Below are 16,258 nucleotides of genomic sequence, written 5' to 3' on the forward strand. Positions count from 1 at the left end.
CGGTGTGCGTCGGCTTCCTGTTTCGATTCGATTCGTAGTGCCGTTCCCACTCCTGAATCTTATTGTATAGGTAACGGGGAGCTCCACACATCCGTATTACTTCCCGGCACTGCGTAAGCACACTATGAGCGGACAGCTGCACATGAAGCTGCAACCTCATGCACTCTAGTATGGTTCGAATTTCTCCTGGGCTCAAGCTAATACTCTCTAGTAAATCATTTAAATCAGCACGGACAAAGCTGCTTATCTTGTCTAAATGTTCCTCATGTCCGTGCCGCTTGTACTTGGCGCTAGGACGCATTGCTACGAGGTATAAACACGCGCAAGCACAAAGACCGGCAGCACAAAGATTCAAAAATATTTTTCTCGCTTAAAAAAATTATTGTATAAAACTTTCTGAGTCAGTAGCCAATGAAGGTTAGTAGTAAATGCGCTATTTACCGTATATTTTCTAGGACCACGTCAACGCTAAATTTACGCCCTAACATGTGCAAATACAAATTTTTTGCAACTTTGTCGCTAGCTCTATCCCTTATGAAAATGACTGTTCATTTTACATTGCCGGAGTATGATCGAATTATTGACTTTATTGATTATCAATGATTCCGCAATACTCATTGACTTGCATCAATACTTCGTCAACAATATGTCTGTTGAGCAGTTCCAATAAAAATGTCATTGACTCACTTCTATCGAAATACCATTGAGGGAATATTTCCTCACTAATACTTCTGTTGAGCAATTTGCAATAAATATTTCATTGACTCATTTCAATCGAAATACCACTTGAGGGAATATTTCCTCAACAATATTTCTGTTGAGCAATTTGCAATAAATATTTCATTGACTCATTTCAATCGAAATACCATTCAGGACATAATTCGTAAACAATGATTTTGCAATAAAAATTCCATTGACTCATTTCTTTCGAAATACCAATGCAGTATAATGCACGCAGTTTTCGTAAATACGCCCTTTCATTTCTCCAACCATATGTGCACCGGACCTACAGAGCTTCTTCGGAACGTTACCTTTGAAACTCCACGTTTCTTTTGTGAACATTCGTCGCAGTTCGCTCTTATAGGCCTCCCAAGCTCGGCCAGGGGGCGCTGCGTCGCGCGCGTTTCGCCGCCTTTCTAGCAAAAACCGGTCGCTCCCCTCTCCGCGCCTGCCTTTTGACTGCGCTGTCTCCGCACGTTCAGGCACCCTGCAACGCGCTGTTCTCTGCTCGCCGTGCACGTGCAGCTTCACGTGTCGCTTGCTCTGAAGGTTTAGAAAGATCCCAGAGATAGAAAAAAACGTTTTAACGGTGGGAATCTCACTAGAGGAGGACGGTTGATCGACCACCTTTCGGGACCGAGCAGGTCGTCAAGGGCGATGCTGTTTCTGCGAGCGCTACGTGCGTGCCGATGCTGAACGGGCACATTTCTTTGACATGAATAGGGAGGGTGACTGCGCGAGTTCTGTAATTATGTTACCGGTAAAACGCACATTCGTTGCGGCAGTCGTGTCTACTCGGAGCTGTCAGCCAACACCCAGCACGCTTTCGCGTGCGTTTTCTATTGATAACTTTTCGATCGCATGGATGTCAAGTTTGTCGTGCGGCTTTAAATTTATTATGAGCTCAGTGTGAAGAGCATAAATTTACATCTGTCCTGTTGAGTCACTGGCTGCATCGCAATGCGCAGTGTTCAGTTTCGTGGGAGTTTCACTTTTGCCGAGGTTTGCATCGAATGACAACAACGTCGGATCGCAAGTTTAATGGTCGCCTTGGGTTTTTTTTAGAGCTCCCTTGACAGCATAAGGATATACCTAAACAAAAATAAATAAATATTTCATGCCCACTCGACGATGCATGTTTCTTGCAGAGGCGTGTTTCATTTCGAATAATATCGACGCCTGATCACGCACCGTGTTCGCTTATTCGAATGTCGCTTTAGTTGTTTCGAAGCTCGCTTGGTCAGCATCATACTATACAGGGGCGTAGCCAAGGGGGGGGGGGTTCAACCCTTCCCGAAAATTTTCAATTTTGCTTGCGTATATGTACACGCACACATACAAACGCACGCACAAACATACATAAAGTGTGGTTGGACCCCCCCCCCCCCCGAAAAAATTTCTGGCTACGCCCCTGATACGATACAATACCCACTGGGATCGCGCATGTTTATGATTATGCCGAGATTTGTGCCCAATAATAGCGCATCTGAATTCGCGAAGCTATCGAAAATTTAATTGCCACCTTGTTCTTTTTCAGCTTGTTTCCAAAGCGTCATGCAAGGCTTTTTATTACGTGCCGAACGCATGACCATTAATACGAGGCACGCCGTCGTGGATTAATTCGGATTAATTTCGGCCACCTGGGTTTCTTTAACGTGTACGTAAATCTAAGTACGCCGGTGTTAGTGCATTTCGCTCCCATCGAAATGCAGCTGCTGTATGCGTGAATCGAACCCATGACCACGATTTAGCAGCGCAACACTTCAGCCTTCTAAGCAATCACGGCGTGTCGCATGCAAGGCCAATATAAACGCTCAGTGCAAACATACAGCTTAATTCTGTTTACAGGGAGCCGCGACGGGAAATGTATACCGCATCAGCTGAATTAAACACTTAGTAACTCACGGTACGTTATTTATAAACTGTGGTGTAATAAGCCCAAATGCTCCGCTGCTGTAACATTACAAATGGTTGACTCGGAAAGCCAGCGCGCAATCTCGAAACGTACAGCGGCTGTCTATTTGTTGTAACTTCGGTTCACAAACGCACTTCCCTTTCAAATGAGCACGATCATCGCGTTTCTCCCCGTTAATAGTTCGTAATACTGTGTACGACAAAAACTGCTTCAAGGTGACAAGACCGCGAAAGCATCGCGGCGAACTGCCATAATCCACTCTTGACGCCTCTGCTCCTCGGACTGCTTGCATTGGAAACGGTAGAACATGACAGGAAGTTTTCGGCTCTTCGACATTTTTAAACCTTTGTGACAGTTCACAATGCTGCAGGACTGCGTGCCTGCTTTCGAGTACGACGAAGGAACGGCACCCATAGCGTGAAAAATGCGAGATAAAAGCCCCGGGGAGCACGTTCTCCGCGCGCGCGATGGGAAAACCAAGCAAGAGCGACCCGTCCCAGCTACCGGAGTTTTCCCCTCTCTCCGCTGGGGCGGCGGACGGCGCTGCGCAAACTTGAGCGTTGGAGGCCTATGGGCGGATGCTTTATTGTAAAACCACGGCCGGTCTGGCGGAGCGCGCTCGCTCCGCGCCCTCCCCCCCCCCCTCTTCCCTGGTTTCGCCGGTCGTGTGCGTGTCGGTCGTTCTCATCGTTATTTACCACTAATGTCTCATTCACCCATCTGAGAACAGTGTTTGTGTATCCACGGATTCTTTCACTCTAACCCTCCTGGGATCAATGATGCTATCAAAACGCATCGAAACTTGTAAATTCTGTCTTGTATTTATAAATCGCACTTTTAACGAACACAGTAACTCACAAAAGAAACTAAAATAACTGCAAGGATGTATGGCCTTTCCGCCTTCGTTTCTCCATTGCCAAGGACAGCGTATTTCATTGAACACTGCAAAGCGCAATGTCGAAGCGGGACAACGGTCACGCTGAACACGGGAAACTAGCCTTTTTGAACACATAAAGAGCAGAATTCAGTGCAGTATTGCTGTTTCTGTTACTATTCAGTATACACAGTACGTTGGCTTTCTTTTCGAATATACACGAACTTGCCCAGAAACGAAGTTTGTTAAACTACTATTTTGTCGATTAGCTGTCGCCTTTCAACAAATAAGTATTTTCTCCTGCTTTTATTACGACGACGTGCAATGTACTTTTGAATAGTGTTTAAATGGGCAATTTCAAATTGATAGTACCTTGCTTACATGCCCCACTTAAAATATATCAATTAAGTCTAAAGTACATCAATAAGAAAGAAGCTGCAGCTGAATCACACTAAGGGCGAGGCATTTATGAAGCCATTGGTTCGTTGCTCAATACGAAGAGGTATTAAGTAGTACACTGAACACTAGCTGTCAAAAGGCCCCAGTTTTCCACGTGCTTTTGTTTTGCACACGCACGGATGTGCCCACTTAGCCAGCCGTAAGGACAGCAGCTGTTACTTTTAGCAGTAATTAAAACGCACCACTCGTGTACAGATGCTGTATATTTTTAAACAGCAAAAGCGCAGTAGTAGTAATAAGAACCGATCTGACGCGGTTGACGCGTTGATGCCGCCCGATTATACAGTACAGTACAGGCGCGCGTCCGAGAAAGAAGTGGTGAAGAAGGCATGGCCTCCAAGATTGCGTGCCGGCGCAATATCGGAGGCCATGAACAGGGAGATGCAGTAGACGGAAGGAAGAGAGAGTTGCCGCAACTCAGTTCAAGAATTCAAATCACTCGCTGAGCGAGGTAGCCAATCAGTTCAAACAGTTCAAACAGAGATGTCAGAGAACACGTGACGTTCAGGCTGGTCCAGCCGGGTTCAAGCACGTTGAAAAACTCTCTGCGCTCGCAACGAAGTGTTGTTTCGCGCATCTATTTTTACCGTGCTTACAATATTACGTGCGGTTATTGCTGTTGAATGAACACGTACTACTTACATCGCGTGTCGCGACGTTCAGGTAGTTGTTTGACATGGAATCGACGGCGGAGATGCGTCGTCGTGGCACCAACCAACGGACGCGCAGCTTTGTCTGAACAAGATCGCAAGCGCGAGCCTTTTGACGAGGCAGTCGCCGCAGTGGATACAACACCTCGGTGAGTTTAAGAATGTTGCCAAATCACGTTACTGAGTTACCTTAGTGCATGAAAACTTTTATGCAGGTAAGAGTGTCTGGGCGGGCGGCCAGTTACCACAGCAGGGATGCTGCGCAAGAGAAAGGGCCTGCTAAAAAAGTATGGAATTGTGGTAGTATCGCTGCTTTCTGTGCTCTTGGTTATACTTTTCCAAGGAGTGGTTGCCGTGTGCGTTGATTACAGCTGAAAACAAGCAGAAGAATGCGCGTTCCATTACGGGATTCTGTGCTCCTGCCACGCACGCCTTGTGTTGTTGAGCCGTTATAACTGGGCTGCACGAGATCGTCGCTTGGAGCGACTTGCACATTGCCTTGTCGCCATAAAAGTGGGTCCGCTTTTAAATATACTGGTCGTTCCACACCCTTTCTGGGGTGTAAGTTATAGTTTCATAAGCATAGGTATAATGAATTGATTTGCAAAGGTAGACGGGGACGCAGGTAGGAAGACACAATGCTGTCATGCACACGCTATACTGCTCAGAGCAAATTTCTCTGGTTGCGTCGCCGTCTACCGTGCTGCGTCGTTTTTGCAAGTAATTAGCACAGTTGCCTTATGAATAGCGTAATAATCTGGCTGCGCAAGGTCGCGGCTCGTAGCACCTAGATGTGTGCTGGATGCCCATTGGAAGCAATGCATTTGTGTGAATCGCGCTATGGATACTGGTAGTAACTGGAAGTACACACATCAAACTGCAAATTTGTTTAACGGGAAGTCGTACAGCATGCATGTAGTGTGCGTTTTCTTTTTGGACATTACATATTTTTTATGTCAGGCTCCCGTCATTTTCTCTCATGAACATGAAGTCGAGGAGGAAATACTTTGCCGCAAGCAAAATTACATTTACGCGGTTGATTAACAACTCGTTCATCCACTTTTTAATCGTTGAGGGAAGTAGTTTATATTAAAAAGATATAGTGCGTGCCAAGTTGTGGCATGCAGGTTTTTTTTTTTTTTTGAAATCGCGAGAGTTGGACATTATACGAGTTATTCAACTTCAAATTTTAAGGTTAATATCGAAACTGGGCGCGCCCGGCGTGGGACACGCGGCGTCTCTGAACTGCACGTGACAAGGAAGGGACGACGTTTCAAGCAAAACTTGGTATGCGCTAAATTCTCATACACCACAACTTTCTAATATAAACAACTGCACTCAAGTCAGCAATTAAGAAGCACTTAACGAGTGCTTGATAATTACTGTCAGTTCAATTAAGCTTATTAAGCAATACATGCTCTGCTTGTTGCTGTGTTTGTGTGATAAAAAGTGGGTCAGATATCTGACATGCCATTTCAATATTTTCTTTGATGAACCATACACGTTCTAATACAAATTCTTGTAACAGGGAATAGCACCATTGCAAAATAGCGCCATTGCAAAAACCATATACCAAATGGTATATGGTTTAGGCTGTGCTGGTGCATTGAAACACTACTTGATTGTGTTGTACTGTATAGTTCTTGTTTTCCTTGGTGCTTTGCTTAAGAAAGAGGAAGTTAAAAGGGGGCTCTTATTTGCAGGATGCACAACTAAGATCTAGCATTCAGTGAAACTGGTGACAATGCTGCTTTAGTTTATGAGGTAATTATTTAGAGAACGCAATTTCGGATATGTGTATATTTGTATGCAGATCACATTGAGGTTACTGGTCTCAGGCGTGCTAACAGCAGTGAGAAATTCAACAAACTAAAAAAATGGAATAGATCAAGGGGCTCAGTTTTTTTGCTCGACACAACCTGATGAAGCCAAGGGAGGTATAGGGCAGCTTATTCGTAGTTTTTAAAAGTAGTGTAGTAATTATGACATAAATAAAGAGCAATTATTGTAGACAAAAATACAACATTCTGCTGCCAGGGCCTGAACCTACAACAAAGTCTTGAATCTGATACACCACCACTCTAGCTACGACATTGTCGTTCTCTCATCCACCCCGCTGGGCACTTCTGTGTGTGTAATCCCGGCAGTGCCACACCCGCATTCGTAGTCATGCTGGTGTCACGTAGCCCGTGAACTCTTCGAGCTGGTAGCTGATCAATAAACCGTCATGTGCTACCTGAGGGCATCAAGTTTGCTGGCACGAGGCCCTCACTATTAAAGAACAAAAGAACGGGAGTGGATCAAGGCTCATTAAATTGAACAGGCACTTCTAGTGGACAGGACCAGGTCTGCACATGAATGGACTTTAGTACAGCAAGGATAATTGTTTCAAGAGAGGAAAATTGGGTATGTTGCTAAAGCATGCCCAAGATTTAATGAAAGCAAGAACAGCAGAGGGACAGAAAAACTGGCACAGTGCTCAATCTTTTCTGTCCCGTCTGGCATTCTTGCTCTTTTACTGAATCTTAAGCTTTTTTGAAATCTCTACAATCATGATGTCATACAATAAATGGGCTCATTGTCATCCATTCTGAAAATTGACCACACGTATATTAATTCAATATTTTATGGGAGTGCTCTGGAGTTTTCTTGTGTTCAAAATACCTATATGCAAGCTGTATATCTCACCCTTTTGTAATACACAATTGTAGGAAAATTCGACACCTAATGCAAAATACATTATTTGCAGTGAGCCACTACTACTCTAATACTTGTTCTTAATGCATCCGGGGCTATTATTGAGGGCAATTTTGGTATATAATGATATGCCTGTGTTAAGCCATCATGCTTAATAGTACTACTTGTGTACCGTAAGGACTCCTTGTGCGCAAGTTGACGGAACTTTTTGTGGTATCTGTTATGCATGTATCCAGCATATACAATTGCTCAAGAGACTGAAGTGGTGGACAGCTTGCTGTAAAAGATGGAGCATTCTTCCTGCAAGTCTGGACAAGGCCATATGAATGGTATGTATTTGCTTCCATCACTACAAATCGACAGTTCAGACCTTTTCAATTGAAGACTTATTGCTCCTATATTGTGAGCAACTCCAAGACAGGAAACGGCATGTAATGGCAAGTGCATGTCATATACATGTTCCACTTGGCCATTTCATGCTGTGGCCACCTGCTTCTGGTAGTATGTGCTGAAAAAATATGTTGTCAGCTACCTGCACAGTGCCATAGCAGGATATCTGACTGTCTGAGGAAACTTGAGACATCTATGCAAGGTAGAATTAACATATTGATTTTCAGAGTTTCATGATGAAGTAAAACTTGGTAAAACAAGTTGTAAAGGTATGGATGCTTGTGTGTTAGAGTGCCGCCTTAGGCATTGTATTTGTCCTAACCAAGTTGTGCCAATGAACTGCAGCGGACTATGACGTTCAAGTTTTATTCTTTACTTTATGTGCAAAACAGCACAAAAAACTTACGAAGAGCAGACTGGTAGAGCACAGGCAGAGTGCTGACTACCAACTGAAAGTTATTAGTAAAATGCAGCCTTATATTGCACTTTTCAAAATGTAATTTTCACAGAAGAAAGGAAAAAAGGGACACATCAGGTGTCTTATCATTGAGCAATGTTACTTCCTGATGCCATATCTAATGGCGTGCTGACTATCTTGCACCAGATGAAGCAAATTTTGCATGCACGCTCCTTCTACTATAATGCTCAGTGACTTCCATATTCTTTTTTACATTGTTTGGCCCCTGACAAGGTGGTCTAGTGGTTATGGGCCCGACTGCTGGCCCAAAGTTTGCGGGATCGAATCCCGGTCGCGGCGGCTGCATTTCGATTGAGGCGAAAATGTTTGAGGCCCGTGTACTTAGATTTAGGTGCACGTTAAAAACCGCAGGTCTTCCAAATTTCCGGAGTCCTCCACTACGGCATCTCTCATAATCATATCGTGGTTTTGGGTCGATAAGCCCCGGATATTATTACATGTTTGCGCGTCCATAGCTGGTCGTTAACATTGTCCGGCTGCTGTTTAAAACTTCAATACAAGCTAATAGGATATTGTATTCCAGATGAGTTATTCGATGTCTTGTGTGATGGTGGTCCCCTTATATTTGCATGTGATGTTTGGTGCTTGTTTGCCAGTAAGCACCTAGCCCATTATAACACGCATCAATCAACTTCGCTGCTAAGTTAGGGAAAAACGTGTTTACATTTTTCAATATGCTGACTAAATCAAAACAGCTCTGAATAGACGTTTGATGTCTGCTATTTTCTCGCTTCACAAACTGTGACATGTACCTTAGAATCTTACTGTGAAACTGTTCAACTCTTTCGTGATTTCTTACTTCAAAAGGAGCATTTGGCTTGTCGTAGACTGCTTGTCAGTAAGTGTGGGTTTATAGTTATTAAAAAATAATATTCTTACAAGTATATCCCACAGTGAATATGCCACTTTTGAAACAGAACATTTCTTATAGCTGTTGTGTTCTGCGGGTTATTCTAACCAGCTTGCATAACTGCAGTAAAGCCAAAGTAAAATGGTGTTCTGAAGTTTGAAGACACACTTCATTGTCAGCCGTGTTCTTACGTTTGTTTGAAGAAGCCTATGAAGAGTTTATTATGACATACAAAATGCACTTAACAGCATATCAGTTGTACGATGCAAATTAAATTGAAGCTACTCTTCATTCTTGTGGCGTGGTGGAATTTCGTTTAGGAGCAATGAAAATATGGTACACGATACGAACTTCCAAAAGCTGTTTGCATCTCACTTGGGTAAACAGAGAAAATTACTTCAAAATGTCTGGTAGTTTTTGTAAGTTTTCTTAGTAAACATATTGTTACTCAGTAGGCAATGGTTAAATAGAGAGTTGGGCTAGTTTGTGTGATTGCTTTAGCTGTGACCCATCTCCAAGCCTATGCTGAACAGGAAATGAAGAGTGAAGGGCAGAGGCAGTCAATCTTTATGGCAGCTCACTGCCAGAGAGCGCTAGGCTTCAGCTGACGAAATTGAAACAATCATGCATGCAGGACGCCACTTTACGTGCGAGCAAATCCACTGAGCAATGCACTCTATTTATGACTGTTAAAACTAAAAGACGTAACTCGTGTTTTTAACTAGATATGTGGGCTCTGACTGCTCTCTAGGCGTACAGGCAGTAAGACTGTTGCATTTCATGGCTGGTGATAAATATGTAAGCGTGCCATTTTTGAACTTGTTGGGCAAGAAGTGGCATATCTTGAGAAGCTTACCAACGACTTCTGTCGCCAGTGAAATTTTTTTGCTGGCCTGCTGAATGTTATTCTGGCACACTTGATGGATCATTTGTTTGTCCATTGGGGATACTCTGGGTTGTGGAATGAATTTCAGCAGTTGAGGCAAGAGCTCTGCCCGTCTCTCCTCTTATGTTTGTGTTATATGTTAGCTGGAAATTATGTTGCAGCCAAAGTGGTAAAGTATGGTTCACACCTTTGACATAGAAGGTATTTAAAGCTCTGGCACAGCGTGCTTTTCGTTCTTGCCCTCTTTTGCATTTTTTAGTAGGGAACGCAATGTGCTGGTCATGCACTGCAGTTATACCCATACAGAACTAATAAAATAATTTCATCGTGACGTGTGCACAGTTGTTATATTTTTCTCGTGGAATTTAGTTATAAGTGCCCTGCCTTCGTCGCAGGCTTCATCTGTCACAAATCGCTGGCCACGAATGTAAAGAACTTCTTGGCCCCACTTCTGTCGAGGGAACCGAAGTTGCCTGAACAGAAGAGCGGTGGTGCTACCAATAGTGAACGACGGTGATTTATAATGTGCAAGTGTATGAACAATCGCGTTACGCTAATTTAACTATAATTGCATTCACTAGTCAATTGTTGCAATTGTAATGTGTAAGTTTATGCACAGTTGCATTAAGTGAGCGCTCAGTCAAGCTCAAGTTTGCAATCACATATTTTGGTGGTATTTAGGGCACACATTCCACTTTAAATGTGATCTGTCTTTACGAGGGTGCATGCAGGTCCCTGAACGATTGATTGAAAATCCCTTGAAAAAGTAAAAGCACATTTTTTAAAGCCCGAACCCTGACCCTTGAAACCCTTGGAATTTCTATAGCATATAGTGTCCAATATTGACAATACTAATTTCTTTCTGTGTTCTGTAAACATTGTCTAGCAAACTGAGGGAACGTGTCGTACTCAGTGATGATTCCGTACTGTGTTTACCTTGCTTGCATCACTGCTTCACCGATCATTCATTTCGTTTCTGCAACTGTCGGTCTGCCTTCTCCCCCTTTCTCTTGATTTGGCTCCTTGGGACTGGACTTCACTTCCAGCGCCTAGCTTCTCTTCTTCTATAGCAAGCACACTACGTGTGATAGACTTCTAGCTCAACAAACACCATTGTCCTATAATGCAGGCAAAATGTGAAAAAAAAGTAGATGCTTTGTGCTAGAAACCAAGTACTTCTGACTAAAGCTGATGACATTGCTGCTTAGGCTTAGTGATTGACTCTCATGTAGTGATCGTTATTGATCTTTTGTGTAGGCAAGAACCTTGACTTTATATGTAGAGGATATTTGCTAAGTTGATTGCTCTACTGGCATAAATCCAATTCGCACTTGACTCAATTGTTATCAAAGCCCAAAAACAGGAGAAGCATGATGACTGCATGGAGTCAAAAATGTATTCAACGATCGAATTGTAAAAATTGGGGATAAAATTTTGAAGCGGTCATTACTATTTTGTTGTTTAGCAGGTCAGTACTCGGAAAAAGTAGAAGCGTCGTACATCACCGTCATAAAACTGAACAGTTTCTCAATGCCTGAAAAAGTGAGACGGGGGAACTGAACAAGATTACTTATCTAATATAAAAGATGTCCCAGCAGCTGCATTAATGCTGTGAATTTTGTGCACAGTAGGAGCTAATATGATCAGGTAGAGTATCGGACGCATTATCTCAAGGTTGTAGATTTGGTCCCTATCAGCAGCAAGTTGATTTTTCATCCTGTTTAATTCCTTGCCATTTATGTCATAATTACTACTCTACAGTTAAAACCTACAAATTATGTCCTTTATACTTTCCTTGGCTTCATTGTCTCTCGGTTCTCACTTGGCTGAATCCCATTTTTTACTTCAAATGCATAAAGCTCCCCGTATTGTTTTGGAAACTTTGTTAGAGCAGAAAATTGATACTTGTGATGCTGCCTTCCATCCTCCAAGAACCTTCTATAGGAATCCTTGGAAGATCCTTGAATTTGGGCTTTGAAACCAGTATGAGCCCTGTTCACTCCTGCACATTTCTTCCCGTAGTGTGTGTGCCTTGTCAGCAGTGTTTATGCGCTTTTTTACCTTCTGATACCTGTAGTTGTCTAAAATTTATTTATTAAAGTGGTGCTTTACATAGTGTTTAACTTATTTTGTCAACTTGGATGCGGTTTGCACATTACAGTGGGAAGTTCTTGCTATGTCAAACCACAAATACTTAGAAACTTGAACAAAAGTTGTTGCTTAAAAATAAATATTTTACTTAGAAAACTGTTCTCTTCTTTTTTCCCAAGTTACACAGAAACTCGGCTAGTGTCCATTAAAACAAGCTAATAGAAGAACAGAAGTTCATGGCAGTGTTAATGTGTTGCTGCTTGGCATGTGCCTTGGTGTCGCCAACCTCGGGTGCAAGTATAAGTGTCGTTTACTCACAGGTGTTTGCACCCTGCAAACACTACCTGAATGGACAAAGGGAGCCATGTATACTGCTAAAATATGACCTGTGTGAATATCTGTTGGTAGAGGAGACTGGTATATAGCTTTGGCTGTGATACTTCGAGATATAATACAGATTTGAGTAAGTTTTAAACATTACCTCCTTTGCTGCACCTTACAGCGTGTGAAAAACAAGCAGTGTATTCATAAACGATGATGCTAAAGGTTTTATTCCAGCTGGCAGCAATCTGAAGCTATGTCGCGTAATTGAGATTATTGTTGTTTTGAAAGAATGGGCAAATGAAAATGTAGGCACTTATGTACTGCAGGCCCAAGGTGACCTAGCTAGGCCTGCAGTACACATGTACTTACATTTACATTTGGCCGTTTTCCCAAATCAAGAATGATCTCAGTCAGGCTATGAGCGTCACCCATGTTTCATTGACCTTTCAGTGTTGAATGTGAAAACCCTATCAACAATGCTTCAATTTGACGTTCACCGTTTTTTCAACGATAAATCAATATTGATTTCCTTAATGGTCGTTCAATTGAAAGTCGTGGGCCAATTTTCAATACTGGTCAACAGCTAGCTCAACGAAATTTCACTTGATCCACAACGTATTTTCAATTGACGTTTCTTTTCCTCTCAATGATAAATCAATGTTGATTTGCATAATGGTCTTTCAATTGAATGGTGTCTTTCAATTGAAAGTCGCGGGCCAATTTTCAATACTGGTCCACAGTTTTTCTCAACGTTTTTCTATTGATCCCAATGTATTTTCAGTGCCATCTGTTGACATTGCTCAATAACTTTTCTATGTTTTTCAATGAGAATTTTTGTAAGGGTAAGACCATCTTGGTGATGGGTTTACGGCAATACGTTCAAGGCAAGAGAGTGTGCAAGAACGATTTCATGATCACTTACACCTGTAATAGACAACAGAAGAAAATTATGGTACGATCGAACGAACAATAAGTCACACGTATTAGCTGAATTTGGGAGTTTATTCCTAGTAGGACTTGAATATCTGTAGGACTGACAAATTGAAAGAGAGAATGTGCATTTATCATTTCTCAAAACTGCAGAGTAATAGTGTGGAGTAACTGATATTCGCTGTAGACCGATCCAGTTTATGTAGGCAGTTGAAATCACCCCCCTAAAACAATATACGTTGCATCCAAGGATAGCAATACATTGTTTAACTCGTATAAGGGTTGAGGAGATTGGAACCAGGTGGCCTATAAAACGACCCAACTGCTAACGAAGTGCCATCAGTGAGGATGATCCTAACCAAACTGTCTCACATGATGAGCTTTGAACGTTAATATGCGTACTATTCAAGCTGTTGTGTATCATCACAAAGACCCCACCGCCTTGTACATTACGGTCTTTACGATAGATTCTGTATTAGATGGAAATATTTCGTTGTCACTTATAGTGCTTTCTAACCAAGATTCTGTACCGATGACTACGTGCGGGCTGACCAAGTCCAGGACTGAAGCAAATTCTAGATTTTTGTTCTTGATACTGCGGCAATTAACGACAATAACCTTCAGGTCATTCATCTGCTGCAGGTCGATTCCACGAAAGATCAAAAAAGGGTGTATATTTGATGTTTCCGATTTTCTTGATAATTTGTATGTTGTGCACATATGACTGCACAGCACGCAATCGCAGTTCGTTTTCAAATAAATTTTTTTTCAACACAGGAAAATTCCACAAGTGTCGCTGGTTGACGACGACCATTTTACGAAGAGTGCGTTTTTCGTAAATTCGCAATCATCCTGGCAGCTATTGAAGCTATATATTACAATATCTTTCTTTTTGGCGGCAGTAGAAGTAAAGTGGAAATAGTTCTTATCATTTCATAGAATTCTGAACAAATTGTGTATTTTTAAAAATTCACGAAAAACGCTGCGTTTTTGAAAATCAGTCAAGTTTGGGACGCTATGGCTACTTCTGTGAACGTCTTAGCTTGTTCATATTTGCAGTATAATATAGGCCTTATGTGAATAATGAACCTCTGCATTTGTATTTCTCTAATAATTTCAAAGTAGTATATTTGCATGCTCGAAACACCAAAAAGAGAAAAGTGCTCCTCGATTCAAAAATCTATAATAAAAAACCCCAATCTCAATTTTGTTCAAAGTCCCTTAAAATGTCTCAAAGGACTGCAGAACATTATGAAAAAACATGTTGCGTCATTTTTATTAGAACAAAAGCAGAAAATGTCAAACATTGTGTTTCCAGAGCATGGTGGCTACTGCGTAAAGGACATCTCTAGTAACAAGGAAATACAGTAACACGTCTTTTTTCTTCTCTCTGACCTTCGCTAAACAACAGTAATGATCTATTGTCGGAAGTGGAAACTGTTTCGTAAAGAAAAAACATCGCTCTAATTAAATGCCTTTGCGACACCACTTATATTCCTCGTCGACGGGCAGCACGGACATTTTCATTCCTCTGGATAATTTTTTTAGTAAATGCGCTTATATAAAGCAACGAAGCTAAACGCGAAATTGGTAGCCGAGTCGATCATGCATTGCAAGAATGTGAGAAATCGCAAATGGCGACAGTGGTGAACGGCGAGTACCGCAGTGCAACCTAAGCAGAGCAACCACACATTGTTTGTCAGGCTTTGTCGCTCTGCACGAGAAAATGCTGGGGTGTCGATTGCGTTGGTTACACGATACATTTTTCACCGCTCGTCGCTCTCCCGCCCGGTCTGGATCCGCACCGCGCGGATCGCGTGGCGGATCGAGTGGCCCGCGCTACACGCCTTCGTGTAAACGGAGTAGCATGCGTTAGGCGGACAGGTGCAAAGGGCGCACGATAGACGCCCGCCTGAGCAGACGACAGCAACGAGCACGGCTGTGCCAGTCAGCCAAACACCACCTGAGATAGAAGTTAAGCATCCAAATTGTGCTTCACTTTGATGCGATCATTGTCCAACGCTCTGAAGGTGGCTATGGGTAGGCGTTAAGCCATGACCGAGATTTTGTACGGACTGCCTCATGGTGCGCACAAAAAGAAAATTCCGCTGCAGTGGAATTTTCGTTATGTAGAAGATATCGGATCGAGTCTCTTTTGCGGAGGGTTATGAAGTAGGATGCCGCGCTCAATTCAAGAGGGAACCCAGATCTGCCAGCACTGCTTCAAGATATAGAAGGAGATGCAAAACAGCTAGAGCAGATGCAATGCAAACAAAGTGTTTTTGTCCGTGGCCAGAACTGCTGCCACCAATCTTCACGTAATCGATTCTTTTTAAACGCTGCATTGATCACATAAGGTTTTTCACAACGTACACATTTGGGCCAACAAAACAACACCTCTTGGCGACCGCTCTCCAGAATGGATTTCCATTCATGAAGACCTTGGCTTTTATATCAACCTCTCAATCTGGCACAGCACATCATCATAAGAGACGCGTGGAGGGAATGGTTCTTTAGTACTCAAGATATTATTATACTCAACTGAAATAGACGAAAGAAAAGGAGGCTACAACTGAAAGTGCCTACTGTGGAATGAGGGATGTCTAACACTGGCGTGAATTCGCCAACCCACGCGAATGCATTTAATTGGAACGGTCTTTTTTCTTTACAAAAACAGTTTCCCCATTTTTCCGACCATAGATCATTTCTGTTGTTTTAGCGAAGCTCAGAGAAGAAAAGACTGTTTTTTACTGTATTTTTTTCTTGTTACTACTGAATGTCCTTTTACGCAGTAGCCACCACGCTCTGGAAACACAATGTTTTGACATTTTCTGCTTTTTGTTCTAATAAAATGATGCAACATGTTTTTGTTTTTCATTATATCATTCTCCAGTCTTTTGAGAACATTTTGGGGGACTTTGAACAAAATTGAGATTGTGGTTTTTTTTTTAATAGATTTTTTGAATCGAGGAGCACTTTTTTTTCTCTTTTGTG

Source organism: Rhipicephalus sanguineus, chromosome 1, assembly GCF_013339695.2.
Source record: "Rhipicephalus sanguineus isolate Rsan-2018 chromosome 1, BIME_Rsan_1.4, whole genome shotgun sequence".
Classification (NCBI taxonomy): Eukaryota; Metazoa; Arthropoda; class Arachnida; order Ixodida; family Ixodidae; genus Rhipicephalus; species Rhipicephalus sanguineus.